A 15,349-nucleotide genomic window follows, 5' to 3' on the forward strand; every position below is an offset into this window, starting at 1 on the left:
CGAAGCATCTGGCTCTTGATTTTGGCTCAGGTCATGATCTCAGGGTCGTGAGATCCAACCCCGCCTCAGGCTCTGTGCTGGGTGTGGAGTCTGCTTAGGATTCTCTCGTGCCCTCTGCCCCTCCCCCCACTCTCGCCGGCGCTGCATGTGCTCGCTCTCGAAATAGATAAATAAAGTCTTAAAAAAAAAACCCAACAAAAACAAAAGGAGGTGTGGTAGAAAGACTAATGCACCCTCCACCAAAGCAGCCTATGTCCTGATCCCGAGAACCTGGGAATATGTTACCTTTCATGCCAAAGACACTCTGCAGGTGTGATTAATTTAAGGATCTTGAGATGGGGCGCTTATTCTGGATTTAGCCAGGTGGGCCCAATGTCATCTGAATGTCTTAATGAGGGAAAGAGGGAGGCAGGAGTGTCTGTGAAGGGGAGGGAAGCAGAGGTCTGAGTGATTTGAGGGAGAGGTCATGAGCCAGGAAATGCCGGCTGCTTCCAGAAGATGAGCAAAGCAAGGAAACCAAGTGTCCCCTGTGGTCTCCAGAAGGAACACAGACCTACTGACACCTTGATTTGAGGACTTCTGACCCCCAGAACGGCTAAGAAGGTGTTTGGGTTGCGGTAAGTCACTGAACATATCATATTTGTTACAGCCGCCATAGGAAGCTAACTGGGGGAAGAGTTCCTTCCTCTCAGGTGGGGTGGGACACAGAAAGGATCTTGGGGGGCTGGTGCCTGCACTGGCTTTTGAAAGATCACTTTAGTGTTCTGGAGGCGGGAGAGGGGTGAGGAAGGAAAGTCTGCAAAAACAGACTCGGAGGCACAAAGAGCTTGGTGTGTCTGGGCAGTGTGGGGAAACCTGCTAACTCACTGGCTGATGTAACAGCAAGGTTCTGTGCAAGCAGGGCTATGGAGAAAGAATGAGGTAGCATGTGTGTGGAGAGGCAGGGGATACACTTGTAACCTGCTGTGGTAGTAAAGTGATGTGGCCTTCTCTCATAGGCCCCAAAGCTCTCAATGTCATGGCTGCAGAAAAGGGGACCAACCCAGCCCCTCTGCTCACTGTTGCTGAAATTCAGTAGCCGGAGGCTGTGCTATGACCCTCCGTCTTCCCAACTCAGTTGCCCCCCAAGGGCAGCTTGCAGCAGCAGGGATGGGGAGAAATGTTGCAAAAAGTGTATTCAGATCCTAGTGCTAATTTATTGACTAAACTCTTTTGGACCCAAAACTAAACTCTTCGAGCCTGCTCTAAAAGAAGGGATAGCCAGGGGCTGGGGAGCGCTCACACGCTGAACTACACTGTTATTTTGCTGGAAGCACGTCTCTGACCCTTAAGCAGAAAAGGCAAAAAAGGGGTCGATGTTTCTAATCAAGCATCAGATATTTACCGAATATGAATGTATACCTTACGCTGTGCTTATATGAGATGCATCCTGCCATAAAAAGACAACATAAGTTTTGGTCATGTGTGTAGAAGTATGTTTGTTTTCAGAAAGATATGCTGCTCTGATCACTGGTTATTTCTGTGTCCATCATAAAAACTGGGGTAAAGTCTAATTGATCATTTGAGAAATGACTTTTCTCTGATTATACTATTTAAGAAATGAAAGGGGATTTGAACGTCTGCATTTCCAACCAGGGACATGGTTCCCAGGACAGCATTTTCAAGTGGGAATAGTTCCTCCTTAGACCTATACCAGTAAAATAGGAAGATGAAGAAAAAAGAAAATTCATTAATATTTCACTTGGACAGATGCTCAGTTTTCTTTTATAAAGCTGGAGTTACACTTCCCAAAGTTTAACCAAGTTCCGGCTGCTGTATTTGAGTGTAGATGACTTAAAGGTGAGAATCCTATCTATTCTTCCTTGTTCTTTCACAGTTCCTAAGACAGTATCTTACACACTCTAGGTGTTTGACGGGGAATGAATGAATGACTGAAGAAATAAATTAAGGATAAATAAATGGTGGGGGACACGTGGCTGGCTCAGTCAGTAGAGCATGTGCCTCTTGATCTCGGGGTTGTGAGTTTGAGCCCAGCATTGGGTGTAAATATTACTTTAAAAATCTTTAAAAAAAATGGGTGGATTTTTCTGCTTTATGTTGGGAGAGTTGAAATGGAGAAAAGAACAGAAACAATGATAACATTTTAGCCCTGTTGCTTATTGTCGTATTTTCTTATCTTTTCCAAACTGCCTTATTGAATTGGATTTCTTTTTTCCTCTTGCTCACTCCCTGCTTATAAGACCAAACTCTCTTTTCTAGGGACTGGTGAAAAAAATATCATGAGGTTCACACCAGGTTCACAGGACTTAAAACAGGAATTCAAACCAACTCGAGCAAACCATTGAAATTCTGATCTCTTCCCCCAGCCGCGTCTGTGCTGTACGAAAGGATATCATATTGCTGCGCTTTTAATAAGATTCAGTCATTCTGATAAATATAAATTATTTATCACTTACTTCCCATTTTATGGCCTTGATGGTATTTAGAATTATATTACCCGGCATCATAATGCTCCCTTTTCCACTTCTCACAGTACCGAGCCCCTCTGCTGAAGGGACAAGTTGGCAAATGCAGCGTAAGAGTGACAGCCTTTCCAACAGATAGATGACGTGATTGTATAATTTAATCCCAGCCACTTACTGCATAGAAGCCTTTATGAAGGAGAGAATCACATTAGCCATTTCTCTGCTTCAAGGATGTAAGCAAAGGGACATTAATCTTCTATGATTGAGGTATTGGTTTGATTGCTTGGCAAGCATGCGGCACCCTTCACCAAGACTGGAGTACATAGCATGAGCTATGTGGGTTGTTAGTCTCCCATAACAGCTTGATGAGGAGCCCTCAGATAGTTCAAATCAGAGACTGTCTGGGAAGAGGTGCCCTGGCAGATAGCTGAGCATCTAATTGCAGGGAGAGAAATATGAGTGCACGAGGAGACTGGAGATCAGTGCATAGTGGCTTGCGAGGTTATTAACTCCAACACCCCCTCCCCTTCCCCGGTTGACCTCCAGAGCCCAACTCTGTTCTTGGAGGTGAACAGAAATGAGCAGAAACCAGAAATAAAAGCAGAGAGAAAGGAGAGAGTTGATCCGATTGTGTATGACTCAGAACTAGAGCGTTCTCTGCCAGATGCCTGTGGGCAAGGAAGGGACAGTCTACCTTAGACAAGTGTAAACTGACGCAGTTGGAGTTGAGATTTGGCAAGTTGTTCGAAGTTTTCCTAAAGCAAGGGAAACAGAGCTGGTGTTCCAGATCAGCTCGTCAGAGATGGGCAGCAGCACCTGTGTGAGTTTAGCAGCTGAATAGATGATCCAGGTGGATAGTCTGGTCTCAGGAACATCAGGGATGCACACGCCAACAGCACCAACAATAAATTAATTGGAAAGGAGGTTCCGGCCAAAAGACAAGAGAAACGAAGCAATCAATATGTCAAGGGGAAGCTGTTTGCAGTGATGGATGTAACATCTGGTAGGTGGTGACCTCCTGTGAAGAAGTCAATATTGATAGAGTTAGGTGGTCACTTGGGGATGTTTAAAGGGGGGATGGGGCCAGAAAATGGAGAAGCCGGTGAAATCTTAATATGGAGGGATTTCATGGATAAGCGGTCTTGGGATTTATTTAGACTGAAAAGTATTCATTCAAATAAGTCCTTCTTGACACAATTTTGCTTCCTTTTCACTCCCCATATCCCCTTTCACTTTTTGCTGTGTTCTTATAGTGAGGAAATTGCCAAAACCCCTCTCATAGTTGTCTCCTGGTAGAATATATGCTCTATGAGGGCAGAGAGTGGGGTTGGGTTTCTTCCCTGCTGCATCCCCAAGTGCCTGGAATAGCACTTGACACGGGGTATGTGCTCCATCCGCATTCGCTGTGGGTCTGCATCCCCTTTTGGTTTTCCCTTTCTGCTTGTGGTTGATTTCTGCACTGTGTTCTGCTTCAACTTGCTGCTGGAACCCCGAGCTAGCTAAGATAAAACAAAGCACAGAAATCTGTCTTTGGAGTTGAAAACGTTTCCGATTTGTCACTCCCCTTTCCCAACAATCTCAGTAGAAAGAATCTATTTTGTAGCGATTCTGACTACGACATTACTTAGTATTTGATGACCTTCTCATTGGGGAGCGCACTTCCATTATCAGCTCTCCATTACATTTTTGGAACTATTTAACTGTTTCATTGTCTTATAGTTAACTTAATACGCCTTCTTACAGTTTTCTACATACTCAGGGTTTTGCCTAGCTCCAACAGTGTAAGCCTACAGACAATCCATTATTTGAAGAAAGACAAATCCCTTCCCCCACTCCCCCAAACTATCACAGAGAGTCTATGTTAGTTTGTAGACTCTTCCCCATGCTAACAATCCCCTTTTGGCTGCATAATAATTTGAGAATGCCTTCTCTTAAAATGTCATGCTTAGAAATGCCTCTTTTTCAAAATAATATATACAGTTTGACCATCACAGAATAGAGTAGAACCATTCTCTTCCAAGAATTGGGAAAAAAGGGGCGCCTGGGTGGCACAGCGGTTAAGCGTCTGCCTTCGGCTCAGGGCGTGATCCCGGCGTTCTGGGATCGAGCCCCACATCAGGCTCCTCTGCTATGAGCCTGCTTCTTCCTCTCCCACTCCCCCTGCTTGTGTTCCCTCTCTCTCTGGCTGTCTCTATCTCTGTCGAATAAATAAATAAAATCTTAAAAAAAAAAAAAAGAATTGGAAAAAAAAATGTATGGGTAAGAGTAGCAGGAAGAGCATTGAACAGTATTTTACTGCTGGTTCAAACAAAACTTGTATCAGTGATACCTTCCTGAAACAGTTGTGGTTTTTTCTTTTCATTCATGTTTCCAGAGACTGTATGATCTTTTTTGTTCTTGATTCTCATTCCAACCTGTTGTTGGGATTACTTTGTACTTTGATCGTTATCCTTTTCTGAGCATTTGTTCCTTCCATGTTTTGCATAATCTGCATATGTATAAGCATGCTTCCTAAATTTCCATCCAGGTTAATAATCGCAAGTTTGACCAGGACAGAGCCGGAGAGCAAGCATTTTGTCTTTCCACTGGGAACTTGGTTTCAAGTTTTCAGTGGCTGCTAATGCACCTTCTGCAGGAGGATTGTATCCCTCTGTGTGGTAGACCCACATTTCAGCCAGCATTAAACTACCTTACGCCCAGGTATCTAAAGACACACCTGATCTTGCTGAAATCCTGATAAAAGAGACATATGCGTCTGAATAGCATGCTCTTTATCTATAATTGTAGTAGACCTATGAAGTAAGAAAATGTACAAATCAGATCTCATCTCTATGTGTGGAAGGGAAGGATTATAGAAAATTGGTCTTCTTTTGAGCCAGGCAGGAACATATGTGGAATCCTGAGAAATACCCAACCAGTTGTTCCAGGTTCGATTATAAGCAGGGGTTCTTAAACTAAATGGAAGTCAGAATCACCTGGGTGGGGGTAGAATTCTGGGCCCCACCTCCAGATACCCTGATTCAGTGGGCTGGCGTAGGGTGGAGAAAATTGTGTTTTCATTGAGGTTCCTTAGATGGTCCTAATGTAGAATGGATGACAAGCTGTATTTGGACAAACAGTGTCTACTAAGTCCATGGAGAGTGTCAATCTTGGCTCTTGTTCATTATCTCCCCCATACCCTCCAGGAGCCTGCCCCTTGGGATGCTTGCAGATGGCATCCTTTGCTCTTGACTTTTGCACTTCTTTCTTGATGTTTAAGTTGACCCATCCTGTGATGCTTTTGTTTAGAGCCTCACTTTCTAACAGACGAAATATGGTTACACGTTTAATATTAAGGTTGAAACCAAATGTCTTGCATTTGGTTGGTTCATGCATCTCACCAGGCTTTAATGCGGCATATTTTAAGAAGGGTTAACCTTTGTATAACCTGCAAACAATACCACTATGTAGTAGGCTTCTCTGCATTTATCTGATGCCAGATCCAAGTATATGGCCTGTGAATCTGGTGAGAATAATACAATTCATTGGACAATTGCTATGGGCCAGTACCTTTTATTTATTTTTTAGTTATTATGTTTAATCATCGTACAAGGGTAGATGCGAGATTTCTGGGGCCTGAAGTTGAGACGTTTTCTTTAGGGAAAGGAATAACAAGTCCAAATACAGTATTAGGCAGGGAGTCTCAAAGAGACCCACTCTTTCTGTAGCTCCACTGCAAATACACTTGGGTCTCCAACGATGCCAAGAGGTAGATGTGTCTAACTCATGGCACAATTGAGGAAACTGAGACTCAGCTAGTTTGAATACCCTGCCAGGGATCACCCAGCCAACTACAGTAGAACTGGGATTTGAACCCAGACCCCCCTCACTCCAAAGGTTATAACCCCCATGTAACAATGGACCTCTTCACATGAAAGATGCCCATGGCTCCCGGTTGCTGTTGGTTTTGGTGGCAACTTGTTTTAGGATGTCCCCACATACCTTGAATTGAGGGTGAAGAAGAATGGAGAAATTTGAAGTGAGAAAGAACATTTGGTTGATCTAGAAGAAAGTTATGTCTTTGATGAGGTTTATAAACGGGTATGTTCTGCCCCAGTCCCTTTGATCAATTTCCGGAAGATTCACTACATTATGAGTCTGGGGATTTAAAAACTACTTTTTTTTTTTTTTACACTTTATGTTCATGAAATAGCAAATAGAACTGAAATAGAATTTTATTATTTAAGGATATTTAACATAAAGTTGGGACAAGAAGCTCTTTAGTGAATAGGAAAGAGAGGTAACTCATTTTTTGAGAAACTGTTACATGCTGAGCCTGTAATCCTTACCGTGAACCCACGGGATAAACACACAAATCTCAGTTTCTTCCATGATTGAGGGAATTGAGACTGAGAGATTAAGTAAATAGGTTAAATCTATACTACTATCACAGCAAAGAAGAGGCTGCTATTATTTTAAACGGCAGCAGTTTAAAATAAAGAAAACTTCTACAAAACACCATGTCAAATCCGCGCTCATTTTATACAAATTAATTTAACGCAAGATAGTGGTTTGGGGGAACAAGAAAAAAAAAGAAGATGAATTGTATTTTCACAGAGATGAAAGACGATTTATCCTATATGCTACAGCATGCTTGAAATTCTTAAATTGCAGTCTATTTAAGGGGTTAGTTAAAATGAGTTTGAAGGACCTATTCACACCCAGTACAAAAATATGACAGAAAAGTAAAAGAATAGACAATTGCAACTTCTAATTGTGAAATCATTTGGTGTTGGGGTTCAGTGTGATTTTCAGTAAGCTCATTAAAGTCCTGGAAGACCGTCTCTCCAGCCAGAACGGATTGCCTGCAGTTCTCCCGGAGAAGCAGTCTGACTGCTGGTCCACATCCTTCTGTCTTCTGGGGCTCCGTGTCAGCCTCTGACCTCCCAAGGGTGGGAACTTTCCATGAGCGCTTAGAAAATATTTTTCCCCCTTGATTATCTATAGAGAGCTGTCCCTGGATTGTTCTCAACGCTGAAAGTAACACTTGTGAGTACATCCTTTGAAGGCCTTGCAATGTGTAGAGTAATAAAGAGAAGTATGTATGTGCCTTACAGTGCATACATTAACTTCTGCCTGGAACGGTTTTATCCCAGCCTGTTGTACAGTGCGAACACGCCAGCTTCACACAGGAGCAGCAAACTGGATTTTTGGCCTTGTTTGGCACACTGGGTATTTATTATGCAACAGAGATTATACAATGCAGATATATATTTTCTTATATAGTTCCTCTCCTCATCTATATCTCTGTAATTGCTAATTCATGTCAGAGGATGTCTCAAAGAAAAGTCACAAACCTATTTGGGGGCAATATAGAAGGAAAACTACTCAGGCATAGTTCCTCCCTTTGTCGTTAGGGTCTCAACAAAAGTATTATAAAATCTGACAGTTCATAATCACAGTTAGGCTCCCATTACTCTCTTTCCTATTTTCATAGGCTCATGTTTTTCCTGGATCGTGCCCCTCCTGTATTGCTAGCAACGTGGTTGACTGATTTGAGTCCAGTGGTGGTTCTGCAAGGATCCGTCGGTACCCTTTCCTGGGGCTGAGTAGGTCTTACTCACAGTACTCACAGACCCAGAGCACCTGAGCAGAGGCAGCTGGGCTGCATCCGAAGTTGGCATGTTTTCCCCTTCGATCTCCAGCCATATGCCTCATTCCACACTCTGGCATGGGCCCCACAGGCCTGCCTAGCACAGCCTGACCGGCAGTAGCAGCCCCTCTGAAGAGACAGCCCTTCTGAGATAATCAGATAAGCTTCCCCTATGGTGCCGTGGATTTTACCTTGCCCCTCTATAGGGTGAGAGCCTCTGATTATTGCCATGGTGATCAATTTGTCGCCCGGGAACCAGCCGGAGACCATCACACTGATTCTATGCGGGCCATTAGGTAATGCCGAGAATCTTGGAGAGAATTGCATTTTTGTATGAAAGGAATCCCTGTGGGCAACCAGCACTAGGTTTAATTGGACTGTATAGTTAATACTGACTGAGAGGGGACAAAGGGTCTGCACAAATAGTCTCGGAAGTGACCTGACTGATGGGTTAGTCATATTCTGCTCCATTGTCCTTTTCTTCCCTTTTTAGACATTTAGCAGGAAGGAGGTGAATCTTTATGTTTTAGGGCCTAAAGTTGGAGGCTATTTTCAAGTAATGGATTTGCAGATAACAAATAGTTGGGACATTTTTAGGGTACAGCATGTATTTAGGTCTTCATTGACAGGACACCTGAAAAGTAATTGTTGCTTCTTAGAGACCAATTACTAGACATCAGCCCAGCTGGAGGCCACATTCCCTCCCTCCTCCATTCTGGCTGCGATTGTGCCACAGAGAACTAGCCATTCCTGAGCACCATTCTGAACCTTAAGAACTTTACCCCCATCTACGCACACATTACCTAATCAACCCTGTTCTGCTACCAGAAAATCCCTCTTGGGTTTGAATACCACAGCGCTCTGGGAGCTCCTGCTGCTGTTGATGGTGATTTCTGGGTGAAGACTTACGCTGTTAATGAGAGCTTAGGGGGATACACAGGCTTGATCGCTTGGTTAGTTTCTCTGCCATTCTGTGCATGCTGTTCTAGGTTGTATTTTTAGGCCCTGAGGGAAGAGTCATCAGTGACTTGTCCTGAGTGGTCATACAGCCAACTGGAGAATGGTTTTAAGACTAGTATTAAAGGTCTTCTGGCTTAGGCCAAATGCCCTTGAGGGTCACAGGATTTCATGTGCCTTGATTGCTATTCTTTTCTGCTTAGGTATTCCAACTTTAGTATGAACTGGGCTCACCTGAAATAGTCCCAACTATGCTGACCCCTAAGTCCAAATGCTTTTCTCCTACTGGGATTTCCATGCCAAAAGAAAATAAGATTGTCAACGAAGAAAAGGAGCATCACGTTCTGGAAGATTCTAATCCACAATGCCAAAGCCCCTCCTCCCCTGTGGAGTTTTGCAGTGATACAGTGTTACCCCATCTTCCCCAATATCTTCCCAGACCCCAGTCATGGCTGCCACGTATCACAGGTATATATGTGGAGGGTCGGTCATTCACTCACCTACTTCAGCTGGCTGATGCGCTGCTTCGAACTCCCCTCTCCTCCAGGACACTGCGCTGTTCCTCTTTCACCCAATTGCTAAGATGCTCTTGAATGCCCTTCTCTCTTCAGGGTCCCCAGAAATAAGCATAGAGCCCACTATTTCCCCTCACAGTGAGCATGTTAAACTTAGTGGCTACTTTGCTTGATGCCATCTTGATTATGTATGTCTTTGTTTATGTTGCCAAGAAGCATTCATTTGAGTAACTACTCAGGGATATATTTTGGACTATTTCTGATTATTTCTTCCTATTCTATATTCCTATATACAATAATCTTTGTCTAACAAAACAACTAGCAAATTATTGTGCGCTTAATGTACCAAAGTGACATCCTAGGTAAAAACTAAGAATATGAAATTTTCCTTGCAAAAAACACAAAACCTCACCAGTCATGCACAATTGACATTTACTAGATGCTTCTGAAAGATGATGGTGATGGTTTATGACATTTGGTTAGCAAATCACACCTGTACAAATATGGTTGGAAAAATACCTAATTTTAGTTGATGGCCTCAAAATTCTTTGAATTGTGGATCTCATTGCTATTACTTATTCTGGGTTATCCAGAAGTTTCTCTCATTTTGTTTGATGTCTGTAAAGTTTTATTCTTTCTCCTGAAGTTCTAGCTTTCTTGAGTTCTTTTCTCTCCTTTCATTTTATCTTTATTGTTTCCTTCCTAAGACTTAATTTCTATTTGATACTCATTTTCCCATAGCTTTAGTACTTCCTGCAAAATGCTTTTGTCATCGCTCAGCAACATCCTGCCACCACTTCTCTATGTTCTGGTTGCCATAGCATTCTCCCTTGGTGCTGAAACTATAAGTAGCAGACAAAAAAACACAAATTCTTCACTCATTAATCATTTGCTCAGTCTCCAAGTCAACTGAGCCCATAGCAGAGGTTAATCATGAAGCAGATGTCCATCCATACGGGACAGTGCTCATGGACAGCAGTCACCAGTGAGTCATCTCTGAATCAAGAACTTCTGTAAATGATTATTTACTTTTCAAGTAAAAGTCAACCATTTGGTCTGGGTTAAACCACTGGTTGAGTCAAGTTGCAGAAAGTAACGTACAGGTCCAAAAAATGGATCAACAATGTAGTAAAAATTACTTTATAGTGGTCCTTGACATTTGCAGTCCTCAGTAAATGTTTTCTTTTAATGTACCTTTCTAGTTCTTTGTCAAAGGATTCTTGGACTAAGGGTAGTTTCAGATAGCCCTGAAGTTTTGCTTCTAATAATTCATTAAATCATACTTAAGTTTGTTTTATACCTTATGAGAATCTCTACTTAATGAAAATTTCATCACTTTTTAAAGTTAATTCCATTAATCTTCCAAGTCATTTCTTGATCTTAGGAGATATTAACTATTGTTATGAGTTCTTCTCTGTGGAGAAATATGTTTATATCTCTTTAAATTCCTTGTTAATTTCTATTGAAATATGTCTCAAATGTTAGGATGTAGAAAAAGTTCATTTTTTTAAAATCAATCTATATCAGAGGAGGCTATACTGGTTTGATAAATAGGATCAAACATTGTCCTCAAGTTAAAAATGACAAAAAGAATAATTTGAATGGAGAAAAAGTTGAAACACAAATGGAGTTAATGGAGGGAAGCTATTTGAGTAGAAAATCAAAGACACGGTTATGTCCTGCAAGCCAAAAGGGGGAAGATAAGGAGAATGAGCTCTGAAATCTAGCATAGTCTGGAGCCTTGGTTAAGCCACTTACGAGCTATGTGACTTTGGACAAGAAAGTCAACTACTCTGCTTTGTCCTTCTTGCCTGTGAAATGAAGATGATAATACTTCATAGGCTTTATAGGGCAGTTCTGAGGAATAAATGAATAAAGCATTTTAGGAGGATGCTTAGCACATAGCATTCCTAAATATTTTATTGGGGGGAGGGTTATTATTCATGCTCTGCTTTTATGTATGTTTAAAATCTAGAAAAAATTCTCTTGATTGTTTAGAATGCCTATTAGGAGTCAAGGATATGACTCAAGATCTTCCCACATTTAGGGGAAAAAAGTAATAGATAAAACTCAGTCCTGACTGTACAGGAAGCACCATTTTTCATTACTCTAAGTGAAATTTAGCCTAAGCTAAATACTGATTAGCCTTGAATCAAGAAGTTTTAGAGTAAATAAAGGAATGTTTTCCTAATCTGAAAATATAAGCAGGGTCAATATAAGCAGAAATTGATAATAGTCCAAAGGGATATTTTTAAATTTATTTAAATCTTTTTTTTTTAATGATTTTTTATTATATTATGTTAGTCACCATACAGTACATCCCCGGTTAAATTTATTTAAATCTTAACCAAATAATGTATCATATTAGATAGTGCCTTCTATGTAAGCTTACCTGTAGGAGAGTTGATACTTAAAAGATCCTATGTTAGTTTTGTTAAGCCGTTTGGAATATGATGTCATAAACTGGGCATCATAGCCCACCTGATAGTAACATTACTGAATTTCCGGGGCAGTGACAATGAGAGGTAATAGCCTCTGGGTAGTATCTTTGAAAACTCAAATTTACAGAGTGATTAAAAACATTCACCATTTTTTTCTGGAAGTATATATATTGGTTGAATTGTGTTTTTTCTGTTGAGACAGGAAAATGGGAGTTATTTCCTGGCACCTCTAAGCATTACATCTTACATTACATCAAATATGTGACATACATATTTGTTATTGTTAGAAAATTCTTTTGTATAATTCAGTAACAGTCTCATAGGATGGATCACGGTGGTTTCAAACCGGCTGCCAAGAGCCCAATTTGGCCAGGTAATTTGTTTTCCCAGCTTTATTGAGGTATGATTGACAAAAATTGTATCTGTTTAGGTTGTACCAAGTGTTTTTTTTTTTTAGCTATATGAGGTGACGATTTCAATGTATTCATTGTGAAATGCTTACCATAGTCAAGTTAATTATATATCCATCCCTCACTTAGTTACCATTTGTGTGTGTGTGCTGAGAACACAAGATTTACACTAAAATGTTTACAAATAGCTTTTGAATTTAAATGCCTTTAGGTAGGCATGATCTTTCTAGTTTGTCACAGACTCCACCATTCCTACTGTGTTACCCTTCACCCTCTTCCCATATTTCTCCAATCCCTCATCTCATACAAAAATAAGTTATGTATTTAGTGAAACCAATCGGTTTAAGTTTTTTTTGCTGTGTGTGTGTGTGTGTGTGTGTGTGTGTGGAGAAGGTTGTAATGGGGTTGTAGTTAAATTCCAGCCCTGAACTTTAGGGGACCCCATGTAATCACAAATACCCAAATACCTACCACGAGTAAATGCTGGGGCTCAGCGTGGGCACAGCTCATCCATAATCCAAAACATCAGCTGTGGTGACTCACACCCTTCAGGTCCCAGGGGAAGTTTATTTCTATTTCCTGCTCTTTGACCTCAAAACGAAAGGTGATAGCACTTGAACACCCTCAAGGTTCTGTGGGTTTCCTGACTTTGGAATTTTGGGTTGCAGAATGGGCTGGGGGCTGGAGGTGGGTTTTGAATAGAAATGCTTAATTAAAGGAAAGCCAAATTAGTTAAATTACCAAATCTTTCTTTTAAGATGGCACGAATCGAATAGATTCTCACATAAATGTAATTTCCCAGTAGAACCTAGTTTTCTGCTTTCCTTTCTTTTCTAATCCCTGATTTTGGATTTACACACAAAGTGTTATAATATTCACAATAGTTGCAGGTGTTGACAGAGGTACATTTTGTGATATTAAATAGTTTGGAGCACTCTTACATTTGTACATATGTAAGTCTAGGTGTGTGAAGCATGGTACCAATTCTTTACAATGGCAATTAGATGAACAGTGAACCCTAAAATTACAAATAGTTTTATTTTTTATAAATATGTTTAATGAGATTTACATTTTCAATAAGTAAATGAATTTTTAAATAATTTTACTTAAGACTTTCCGTTAAATTGATCACATTAAAAATGTTGCTATATTGGGGTACCTGGGTGGTTCAGTTGTTAAGCGTCTGCCTTCAACTCAGGTCATGATCCCAGGGTCCTGGGATTGAGCCCCGCATCTGCCTCCTTGATCAGCAGGGAGCCTGCTTCTCCCTCTGCCTGCTGCTCCCCTGATCATGCTTGCTTTCTAACTCTCTCTCTCAAACAAATAAAACCTTTTTTAAAAAAGTTGCTATACATTAATGTATTCTATATTTTCCCTTTATTTTAATTAATGTTATTGAAAAAATATATTTTAAAAAGTATATGGAGGTTCCTCAAGATGTTAAAAATAGCACTACCCTATGACTCAGCAATTGCACTACTGGGTATTTACACCAAAGATATAGATGTAGTGAAAAAAAGGGGCACGTGTGCCCCAATGGTCATAGCAGCAATGTCCACAATAGCCAAACTGTAGAAGGAGCCAAGATGCCCTTCAACAGATGAATGGATAAAAAAAGATGTGGTCCATGTACACAATGGAATATTATTCAGCCATCAGGCAGGTCGAATACCCACCATTTGTACTGACATGGATGGAACTTGAGGAGATTATGCTAAGTGAAGTAAGTGAAGCAGAGAAAGACGATTATCACATGGTTTCACTCATATGTGGAACATAAGCACGGAGGACCATAGGGGAAGGAAGGGACATCTGAAGGGGGAGACAAACCATGAGAGATTATGGACCCGGGGAAACAAACTGAGGGTTTCAGAGGGGAGAGGGTAACAGGGTGATGGGTATTAAGGAGGGCATCTGTTGTGATGAACACTGGGTGTTATATGTAACTAATGAATCCTTGAACAGTACATCAAAAACTAATGATGTACTATACAGTGGCTAACCAAACATAATAAAAAATAAATAAATAAAAAGTATATGAAAAATGCTTTTGTATATTTTACATTTACATTAATTTACATTTTCATGAAAACATTCAAATTTTATCACTGAAAATCACTACAGCAAATAATTCTTAAGGTGCTTACTGACAAAAATTATATGAATATCTTCATTATAACAATGTAATTATTGATTTGTGGAAAGGACAATTAGAAAAATTGTATGGAATTATTGATAATTTATGTGTAATATGTCTTTATCTTATTACTCACTGGTGCATCCACAAAATATCCCAATATATACAGAAATAAATTTAGTCATTCGCTATTTTATTGATTTTCAGTGTTATAAAAGCCAGAGCTTTATATGCGTTTTTCCCTTTTGTTACTACAAAGGTATATTTCTTAAGGTGGTAGAAGCTATTTTATTTCCTAGTTATTAACCTGATTTTTAATATGTACATATTCAGACAAATTTATGTCTCCCTTTGTCCTCTTAACCCCCATCCTGCAAACGTTAGGGGTAGGTCTCTACCAAAGCAGAGTGGAGCACCCACAGGGAAACATAAACTTTCATTCCCTTCCTGAGTTCTAGAGATGACTTCTAGAAATGACCTTTGTGGACACACAGAAATCACTTCCTCTGCACTTACCTAGACGCTGACTCATGCATCCCTCTGAGTCAGTTAATTTCGGTCCCATATTCACGCTCCTTGATCTCAGAAATTTCTGTGGCTGCCCCTCTTTATCTCCCAGCCTTTGTCTACAGAACCAGCTCCTTTGCTAGTCGAGCTATGTCAAACACAGATCTAGAGAACAAAAAGAAATTAGAGCATGGAATTAATAATACCCACTCTTCTAAAAGAATTGATGTCTTCTTGTGGGAAAAATTAGAAACACTTAAAAAAATGTCATTTTACCTAAAATCA

General features: G+C 40.5%; 1 long non-coding RNA gene across 4 annotated transcripts in view; it reads left to right on the forward strand.

Annotated features, from left to right (window-relative positions):
• Positions 1-12,757, forward strand: part of LOC148107400 (uncharacterized) — a 97,640-nt gene extending 84,883 nt beyond the window's left edge. For all 4 annotated transcript variants that reach the window (XR_015722430.1, XR_015722431.1, XR_015722432.1 and 1 more), the window contains one exon: positions 1-12,757. This exon is cut by the window's left edge and continues 15,604 nt beyond it. This is a non-coding gene — a long non-coding RNA (uncharacterized LOC148107400).
• Positions 12,758-15,349: the final 2,592 nt, after the last annotated feature.

The sequence above is a fragment of the Ursus americanus genome, chromosome 31 (genome assembly GCF_024610735.1).
Source record: "Ursus americanus isolate L20-20 chromosome 31, mUrsAme1.1.p, whole genome shotgun sequence".
Taxonomy (NCBI): domain Eukaryota; kingdom Metazoa; phylum Chordata; class Mammalia; order Carnivora; family Ursidae; genus Ursus; species Ursus americanus.